General features: G+C 34.3%; 1 non-coding gene across 1 annotated transcript; it reads right to left on the reverse strand.

Annotated features, from left to right (window-relative positions):
- Window positions 1-9,135: 9,135 nt before the first annotated feature.
- LOC127099847 (small nucleolar RNA R71) lies at window positions 9,136-9,242 on the reverse strand. Its single transcript, XR_007794314.1, has one exon. It is a non-coding gene; the product is annotated as a small nucleolar RNA R71 (small nucleolar RNA).
- Between the last annotated feature and the right edge of the window lie 251 nt (window positions 9,243-9,493).

Consider the following 9,493-nt stretch of genomic DNA (forward strand, 5'->3'; position numbering starts at 1 on the left):
GAATGTGGACCCTTGGATCTGATCTCCAGTTTATATCATAGCTATTAAATCTTATGACTTTATTTAATGCTGGATGTTTCTCATTGACTTGGACTCATGGTGAGTTCGCGCATGTGGACCATTAGATGTGCCAGGTCAATTAATGAGATTCAATCCAACGCGTGTGGTTTTTTCTATTTTCTGATTTAATCCATTTTATTTCTTTTATTTCATTTCATTTCAAAAAAATCATAACTCTTTCATTTTAATTCCAAAAAATATGGGTCCAATTGCATTATTTTGCTTTTAATTTCTAGTTTCTAAAAATGATCTTTAATAATTTCTATTTTTTATTTTATCATTTGCTATTTTTTGTGAATTTTCCCTTTTCTGGTTATTTTTAATTCTTTTTAAATAGTTTCCAATATACCAAAAATGCAAAAATATTTTCTTAACCTCTTTGAATGATGATGGATCTATGAAAAATATTCTCATCAATTTATTAATTGATTTGAGATTTATTTGAGATTTTAGTTCAATTAGGTTATTTTTTATTCATTTTAAATTGTTTAAAAATAGTTTCTGGTTTCTAAAAATGATGAAATTTTTTGTCAAACTTTGTTTGACCTTGTTGAACTTAGGATGATCCATTTGGACTTTTCAAAGTTGATTTGAAATGGATTTGAAGTTTGACCTTTAATTGATTATTTTAATACAAGTATTATTTTAATTTTGAAAAAATACCAATTTTTTATTTATTTGTTTCTTGACTTCTAAGTTTCATTTTGCTTCTGTTTACTATTGTTTGACCTTGATTCTATTTGTCTTTGGTCAATGCACTTTGCTTATTTCATTTGAATTTCATTAATGTACATTCTTATCCATCTTCTTCTTCATCTTTTTTGTTTTTGATCAATGAGTTAAAGATTGGTGGTTAGTCTTGATGTATAGGAGGTTTAACCTTCCTTGATTCAAATCTAATTCATCTTGATCATAGATCAAGTGAATGGCTTTGTATTAAGGATAGGTTGCTTCTTGATCAAGCAAAAAACCTAAATCAATACAAGATCATTCTCATTTTCTTTTGGCATGGCAAATTGTAGGAGCTTGGCTTACTCGTCAAGGTCTCTAACTTGTGTTTGTTGCCTATATTTTTATTGACCGACCTCAGATAGGTGTGACTACTACATTAGTCCACTTACGATTGTTTAACATAGCGCTAAATTGCCTTATGGCACACTAACACTAACTATTGACCATTAACTTTTACTTCAAGTCATTTAATTCTTGCAATTTACTTTATGCAATTTAATATCTTGTACATATTATTCATTTGCTTTTGCCCTTTGCTCACTTGAGCTCATGTTTATGTTAATGCAATTTGCCTTTTGCTCACTTGAGCATATAATTGTGTATATACTATTGTGCTTGTGTTTTGTTTTGATTGTTGTGAACCAAATGCAAATGGACAAAAGGACTTAGACTTTAGGACATTCCCTATGCAAAATGGAGTCAAAGAGCAACTAGGCCTCATGCCTTTAGAGTGCTATAAAAGAAGAAAAATGTCAAAGAGCAACTAGGCCTCGTGCCTTTAGAATGCTTAATCTTGAAGAGGACTTGAAAGGATCCTAATCTCTAAATTCCCTCTTGTCCATTCTTTGTTTGCATTATAGAACTTTTTGATTTGTGTGTTCTTGTGCTAGGGCTCCCAAACATTGAGCCAAATTGAAGAACCATTGTCATGAGAATCTAAAGTGAGAGATACCAAAAGCCATTGGAGGATTCCTAGGAGCTTGTTTTGATTGTGTGCTTGATTGCTTGAGTATTTGCTTATTTGCTTGCTTATTCCAAAGGATGGGAGCTACTTGGATCATCACTGTGATCTCAAGAAGGGAACTCCATTTGTGGTTTTACTTCTCTTCCTTCATCTTTGTATGTTTAGGACTTAACCATTCTTCTTCTTCCCTCCACTCTAACCCAAGCCAAAACTTTTGTGCAAACATTAACATTTGTTTTCAACATTAGAAACCTAAGCATTATGCTATTGATTTTCCAACCTTCTTTTCATAACACTTATTTGGAATTGAATCCTTAAGTCAACTTTGACCATACTTTGTAAATACTTTTCATTGGTAAATATAAGTCACTCAATTGTTTTTGTGGTTTCAATGGCCACTTTTGCCAAAGCTTTTCATAAACATTAGCTATTAGGTTTGAGTTACCTTAGTGGATGATATAATACTCACCTGTATCCTTAGTGATGGGCAATAAGACTTCCATGCTTATTATAGGGTTAACCCCTCACTAACATGTTGAAGCTCTCCTCACATGGTGGATTTGTGGTTTTAGGTTGAGTTTTCTCCCTTTGATAACAAAAGACCTTAAGGCTTTTGGACAAATCAATTCACCAACTTGCTTTGAGATTTTTACCCCGAACTACGAGATTTTGATCCTAATCTTTTTTAAGATGGTACGTAGGCAATGGGTTTATCCATTCAAACACAAAATAGTAAATAATTTGTACATTCTTCTCTCATCTCCCCAATCATGTTTGCACAAATAATTTTTCACAAATACCAACCCACTTTACAACATTGTGAAAAGGGGTCGCTTAGAGTACTAAGGATGTTTTGGGTGCTTAAAACCTCCCCATTGCATAACCAACCCCCTTACCCCGATCTCTGACATTTTTATTAGTTTTTGATTTGATAAAACTTCTCGATTTTTGTTCGCTTTCTAACCTTTCCTTAGGATAAATAGAAGTGCGGTGGCGACTCGAATTGTATGATTTATTTTTGATTTAGTCAATAAATCTAAAGGTAACGAATACCCTACTACAATCAGTGAGATTGTAAGTCTCCCTTATTTCATGGTATTGTGTGGGAACTTGGCCTTTTTTCCTTCCCTAGGAAGATGTCTTGGTTCAAGGATCCATGCTTGTGATAAGTGGGTTGAGTGTTCTCCAAGAATGACCTAAAACAAAAAAAATCAAAAGCAATACTAACTTCTAACCTATTAAAAACTAACATTTACTTTCAAGATATTTACTTTAACGCACTTTATTCTTTAAGCCTTATTCATTTGCCATTATTCAGACCATTCTCATTGTTTATGTTAATGTCATTTTCATTTTGTCCATTTGGACCATATTTTGTGATATATTTTTCTTGTGTATATTGTGTTTTGTTTGTGTGGTCTTTGACCATTAATGTACATAATAAAAAACAAAAACAATAAAAAACATCTTGTGTGGACTGTTGGTTTGATCTGAGATAATTGGACTTAGAAATTAGGAAACACTTCCTATGCAAAGGACTTGGCCAATGCCAACTTTCATGTAACCAAGTGCTTGTAATATGAAACTTCATCTGATACATCATTAAAGATCCATTTGAGTTCATCTACAACATGATCACTATGAAGCTGTTATTTTGAACCTGTGACTTGTGGCATTGTGGAATTCATCTGCTACATGGGCAAATTTGATGAAGATCGTGGAATGGCTAAGCCTTGATGTGGCTATCTTTATTTGATGCCTTGCTCTTCAAGTTAATATTGTGTGCATTGTTTGTTGCTTGATTCTAATGTCCAAGGGAATTTGGGTTTCTATATGACATTCTTGTCTATTGGATTGCCGCCCATTGGTCAGATCTTTTCAACTCTTAACTTTTAAATTTATGCTTAAGATTAGTCTCTTCATTTCCTCCCTATCTCTTTAATTTCAAAATCTCTCCCTCATTTTAATTATTTTTTTTGTACTTGTTTTGTTTCTAAACTTACACCATTTTGCAAACTAGAAACTTTGGCCTTATGCCATTGCATTTTTTAAACTTCTTTTCTTAAATAAACATGTATATAAACTTAACTATACTTGACTTAAAGATTTCAAAAGCCAAAAAGAACTAACTCATTCAAACCATTTTTAGGCCTTTGTGCCTTTCAAACCTAATTTTTATTAAAAGCAAAGCATCCAGTTTGAAATTTGTATCTCGAACTACGAGGTTTTTGTAAGACCCCAATTTTGACCCTAAGATCCCTCATGCAATCTCATCATATGCATTAGCATTGGGATCATACTTTGGCATTATACTTACCCCTCTTTAATTGGGTTTAATTTGGGAGATATCACCAAGCACCATGTGATTGTATCATATTTGTATATTATCATTTGCCTAACTCTTTTGTAGGTAACACATGATCCTTATTGATCTATCAAATCCATATCAAGGGTTTGAGACCCTCATGACAAAAAAAGAACAACCAAGGGTTGATCCACAAATGGTTATAACCATCATTTATGAGTTCCAATGATCTCTACATGTTATGTTGATCAAGTATTCTTCAAGAGTTTGGAGGTGATTTGCCTTGGAAACCCTAGTTTGACTAGGTATCTTAAGTAACTTCCCCAACAAGCTATCTCATCAATTGATCAAATTTCTCAAGGGACACTTCAAAATTAATCACCTTATTCATATATGATCTACAATGAGCCTAAAAAGTCAAGAGAATTGAAGGTTAGCAAGTTGGTTGATGGTGGTTGGCCAAATGAATTCATCTGATAAAAACTGGGTCTCCCTAGACCCTATCTCCTACAATTTTCACCATATGAAAATGATTCCAAGAGAAACGTTACTCTAAATGACATTAAAAACAACTTTCATGTTTCTACCTAGAGCTAATTTTTCTTTGAAAATCATTTTCTATGTTGAAACATTATAGGTCATTTTGTCTAAACCCTAATTTGAAAGTCAACTTCCCAAGACCATAACTTGCTCAACTTTTATGATATGAAATATTTCCAAGTTGAAAAATCAAATTCAAGATGTATAATTCAACTTTTATGTTTATAGTAAGAGCTAATTCAACTTTTATGAGCATGGCATATGAGGTTACATTATAGGTCATTTTTGACCTATACCATTGAACAAGTGATTTTTCAAAACTTCAAAAATGCATAACTCTATCATTATAAATCCAAATGACATGACATTGGTGACCATTTTGAAGGTATTTGAAATATCTACAATTTTGATGAAGACACTTTTCTCATTTGAAGCTCACATAAAAAGGTGTGCAAGGTGGAATATTGAGTGAGATATATGGCTTGACACTTAGAAAAAATTTCAACATGTTGAAACTTCCAAATTTCCACCTCAAAATTCACCATGATCCAAGTTCCAAATGAAAAAGTGTTCAACATCAAAGTTGTTTCCCTTGACCTAAGCTTTCCAAAGAACCCACGTTCATGCATTTTGGATAAAGTTTACTAGGGCTGCACATGGTCTTAACAGGTCTGCATCAAGTGGAAAGATCAAATGTTCAAAACATCATATAGCATTGCCTTGCCATTCAAGCTTCATTTCAACTTCATTTCAGATGTATTTGGACCAAAATAGATTGCTTCTTGGGCTTGTACACGCCCATGCAAGCATGTGCATGACATTGCCAAATTTGGAAGCAAATTCAAGTGTGCAAATAACATTCCCAACTGCTATAAATACAAGCCCTCTGAGCTCATTTGAAGGATCCCATGCATGCCAGCTTTGCCCCCTCTTTTCAAACCCTCACAATTCAAAGGAAAACCTGAGAATTTTCAATCTGAAAATTGAGTTTGAATCTCACTGTTTGGAGATTCAAAAACTCCAGGATCCAAAGCTTTGTTCCATTTCCAAACCACTTCTTTAAGTTCCCTGAGTGTGATCAAGCAAGGATTGAAGCAAGCAAGATCAAGTTTTGCAAAACATTGAAGGTATTTTCCAGAAACTTTCTTCTCTTCGATTCTCACTCAATTCTCATCAATTCTCTTGGATCTTTGGTTGTCTGAAGTCCTATCAATGTAGGCAAGAAGATTGAGTTGCTTTGAGATCAAATCAAAGCAACTCAGTGGACACACCTCAAAATCCAACTCCTCATATCTTTCTATATATGTGGAGTTATTTAAAATTGATGTCAGATTCGTGCTCTACGCCATTTTTTCTTTCAGATCATGTCCTCCTTTTTCATTTATGTGATAGCGGTGACTGAACCAGTCCGGCGAGGTTCGCCTGAGAAGGTGACCAGAGGTTTAGCGTCGATGATGTGTTGGACATGTTCTGAGCCACATGATCAATTCAAAATGTTTTAATCTCACGGGTTGGTTTTGATTACCATCCATGTGGTGCATTGACTTAAGTCCATGGTGAAAAGCGCGTTGATGACCACTTGATCTGCCACCTCAATTAATGAGGGAGATCAAGTGGTCCATGTTTTTTGTATTTTCTGAATTTCATTTTATTCCTTTGATTTTCATTAATTCATATTAATTTTAAAATTGATCCAAAAAATATGAGAGTTTCACCATAATTTTTTAAATAAAATCATCTTTCATGTTTTGAATTAAAATTATTTTTTGGATCATTATTAATATTTTTCATGATTTAATTGATTTTGTGAATAATTTTAATTGTTTAAAACTAATTTTAGGTCTCTAAAAATTCTGAAATTTTTTCTCTAAGGTCCTTTGACCTTGTTTGACCTATGATAAATCTCATGGCTATTTCTTTGGTGTTTTGATGAGATTTTAGGAATTTGAAAAACCATATTTAATTTAATGCATTATTTTTAGTATTTTTAAATTGAATAATGCCAAATAGTTGTGTTGAGCCATTTTGATTATTTGTATGAGTTTGACTTGTGTTGTTGGGCCTTGGTCAAGGTTGATTTGACTTTGCTAGGTTAAGATCATTAGATTTAGGGGATTAATGGAATGTACATTCCATCTCCCAAAATGAATGAATGATCTTAATTTGGTAAAAGTCCTCTGATAACATGAAATAAAATCACATTCTAGGACTCGATTTAATTAAATTATATTATTATTCACTTCAATTTATTTCATTTTATTTGATACTACTTGGTATTTTGCTTTCTATTTATCTCAGGTAGTTTATTTGAAGCACAAGTGAAAAAGGAAGAAAAGGAGGTGCAAAAAGAAATGAAAAGAAGCAAATTCCACCAAGCCAAGGCCCAGCCCAAAAGCACAGGCGTTGCGCCTGTGACGAGCGCCACACAAGGTGTGACGAGCGTCACGCCCTGCCTACTTGTGTTACGAGCGTAACACATGGTGTGACGGACGTCACACCATTCTCCTATATTTTTGGCTTCAGAAGCGCAACAGAGGCACGTTGAAGCCTATTGTTACGCTTGACTATTGGAACGTGAGGATTTTTACACGGAAAGCCTTTGGACACAGTTACAAAAAGTGAGCAATATAAATAGTGGCTTTTGGCAAACCCTCAGGCTCTCTCGGCCGTCTCTCTGCTTCGTTCAATTTTTCTCTTCCAACCGTGCAAGCATACCATTACCTTTTTACAGTTTTTGCTGTATTTACAATTTTTTTATTTTCTTTTCCAGCAATTCCTTTAAGCACTTAATTAATTTTTCACACAATAGTTTCTACACCGGAAACTATTGTGTATCTTTTACTAGATCTAACCTTATGTTAGACCCTAGATTTTTATTCCTTCACTTTTATTTTCCTGCCCGATTGAAGAATTCAAGAACAAATCCAACCGGTCTGTGGTGGAGTGTTCAAAGATTGCTATAAATTGTTCAGGTTCTTTAATTATTGTTTGAATTTATATATGCCCTGCTTTATTGTTTATTTATATTATTTGCCCGAGATGAATTTATTTAAGCATAATGATTGTTTAGATCTATTTAGCATGTCTGGCTAATTTACTTAGGTATCGGTATGTAAAGTAAGCGGAATGAAGGAATCAAAACTAAGTTGGTTTAATTACATTTAAAAATAAAATCACTCTTTTTTATGGTCTCAATTTACAAGTTTAATACCAAGGTTTTTGTACAAGAGTAAAAGACTAAAGAAGTTAAAATCAATAGAGCGAAAGTTTGAGTTTTTAACTGGACATAGTAAATTGAGCATTAATTCTAGATCAAGGCGAAAGCAATTTTTAGAGTTAATTAAATTCTGATCTTTTTCAAAAAGTATTTTTAAAAGTTAAATGTGAGGACGAGAGTTAAGCATTTGAATTTAATTATATAATCTAAGTCAACAGAGCGAGAGTTTGAGACGAGGGTGTTTAAACGATTAGTGTTTTCTTAAAAAGAGTTTCTATAGATTCTGTTGTTTTCAAAAAGTGATTTTGGACTTAACCAATAAGTGACAGCTGCGTTAATATAAAGTCATAGTCTATTCAACAGAGCGAGAGTTTGAGAAAAGACTTTTAATCAATAGTATTTACTGAAAAGATTTATTTTAAAAAAAACCAAGAAACCAACGAAGATTTGATTCCCTAATTACGACGAACTACATACCGATATCCGCTTAATTGATATTTAATCTATATCTTATTTTAGTTTTAACTTTTCCCTCGAACAATCAAAGTATCATCCGCCTTAGCTTTACGAAGTAACCTTAGAAAACGGTATATCTTTTAAAACTACGCGATAGAACTGTGCACTTGCAGTTTGTACCCCAAATTCGACTCATAAAGTCGCGATCAAGTTTTTGGCGCCGTTGCCGGGGACTTTTATTTAGTCGATATCGTAACTCTTCTGTTACGCTGTAGAGACCAAGGCTTATTTTTATTTTTATTTCTTTCGTTGATTTGTATGCCACACACTCGCTCACAAGGCGAGTCGTTCTACTTACGAATCAACGACATCGAACTATATCTCCGAGTCTTACGACGAATTCGAGAATATCGTGCTGCAAACAATCTCCCTCCTATTGAAATTCCTGATCTCAAAAATCTTCTTCCTTCACCGAAACCCGAGATGGCAGAACCAGCTCGTGCTCTTCGAGATTACGCCGCTCCATCGCAAGATGAGCCGCATTCGAGTATTGCTCCGCCCGCAATCGAAGCAAACAACTTCGAACTTAAACCTTCACTGTTGCAAGCAGTGCAACAGAACCAATTCTCTGGAAATCCTACCGAGGATCCAAACCTTCATTTATCCGTATTTGTCCAATACGCTGATACTGTTAAAGCTAATGGTGTCACTTCAGAGGCAATTCGACTTCGTCTCTTTCCTTTCTCGTTAAGAGATAGCGCTAGAAGATGGCTTCAATCTCTTCCTTCCAACTCAGTCACCACATGGAACGAGTTGAAGAAAGTCTTTCTTGCCCGATATTTTCCGCCGAGCAAAACAGCTATGTTAAGAGCCCAGATAAATGGATTTAAACAGAAAGATAACGAGTCTCTTTTCGAAGCATGGGAAAGATACAAAGACATGATGAGACTTTGTCCACACCATGGTTTAGAGGACTGGTTAGTGATTCATACCTTCTATAATGGTCTCTTGTACAACACGAGGTTAACAATAGACGCCGCCACAGGTGGTGCACTTATGAACAAACCTTACGTTGATGCTTATCAACTTATCGAGAGCATGGCCCAAAACCACTATCAGTGGGGAAGCGAAAGAACAATGGTAGAAAAACCTCAGGCGAAAAGTGGCATGTACGAGATAAGTAACCTTGATCATGTTAATGCAAAAGTGGATGCTCTGG

Source organism: Lathyrus oleraceus, chromosome 6 (genome assembly GCF_024323335.1).
Source record: "Lathyrus oleraceus cultivar Zhongwan6 chromosome 6, CAAS_Psat_ZW6_1.0, whole genome shotgun sequence".
NCBI lineage: Eukaryota > Viridiplantae > Streptophyta > Magnoliopsida > Fabales > Fabaceae > Lathyrus > Lathyrus oleraceus.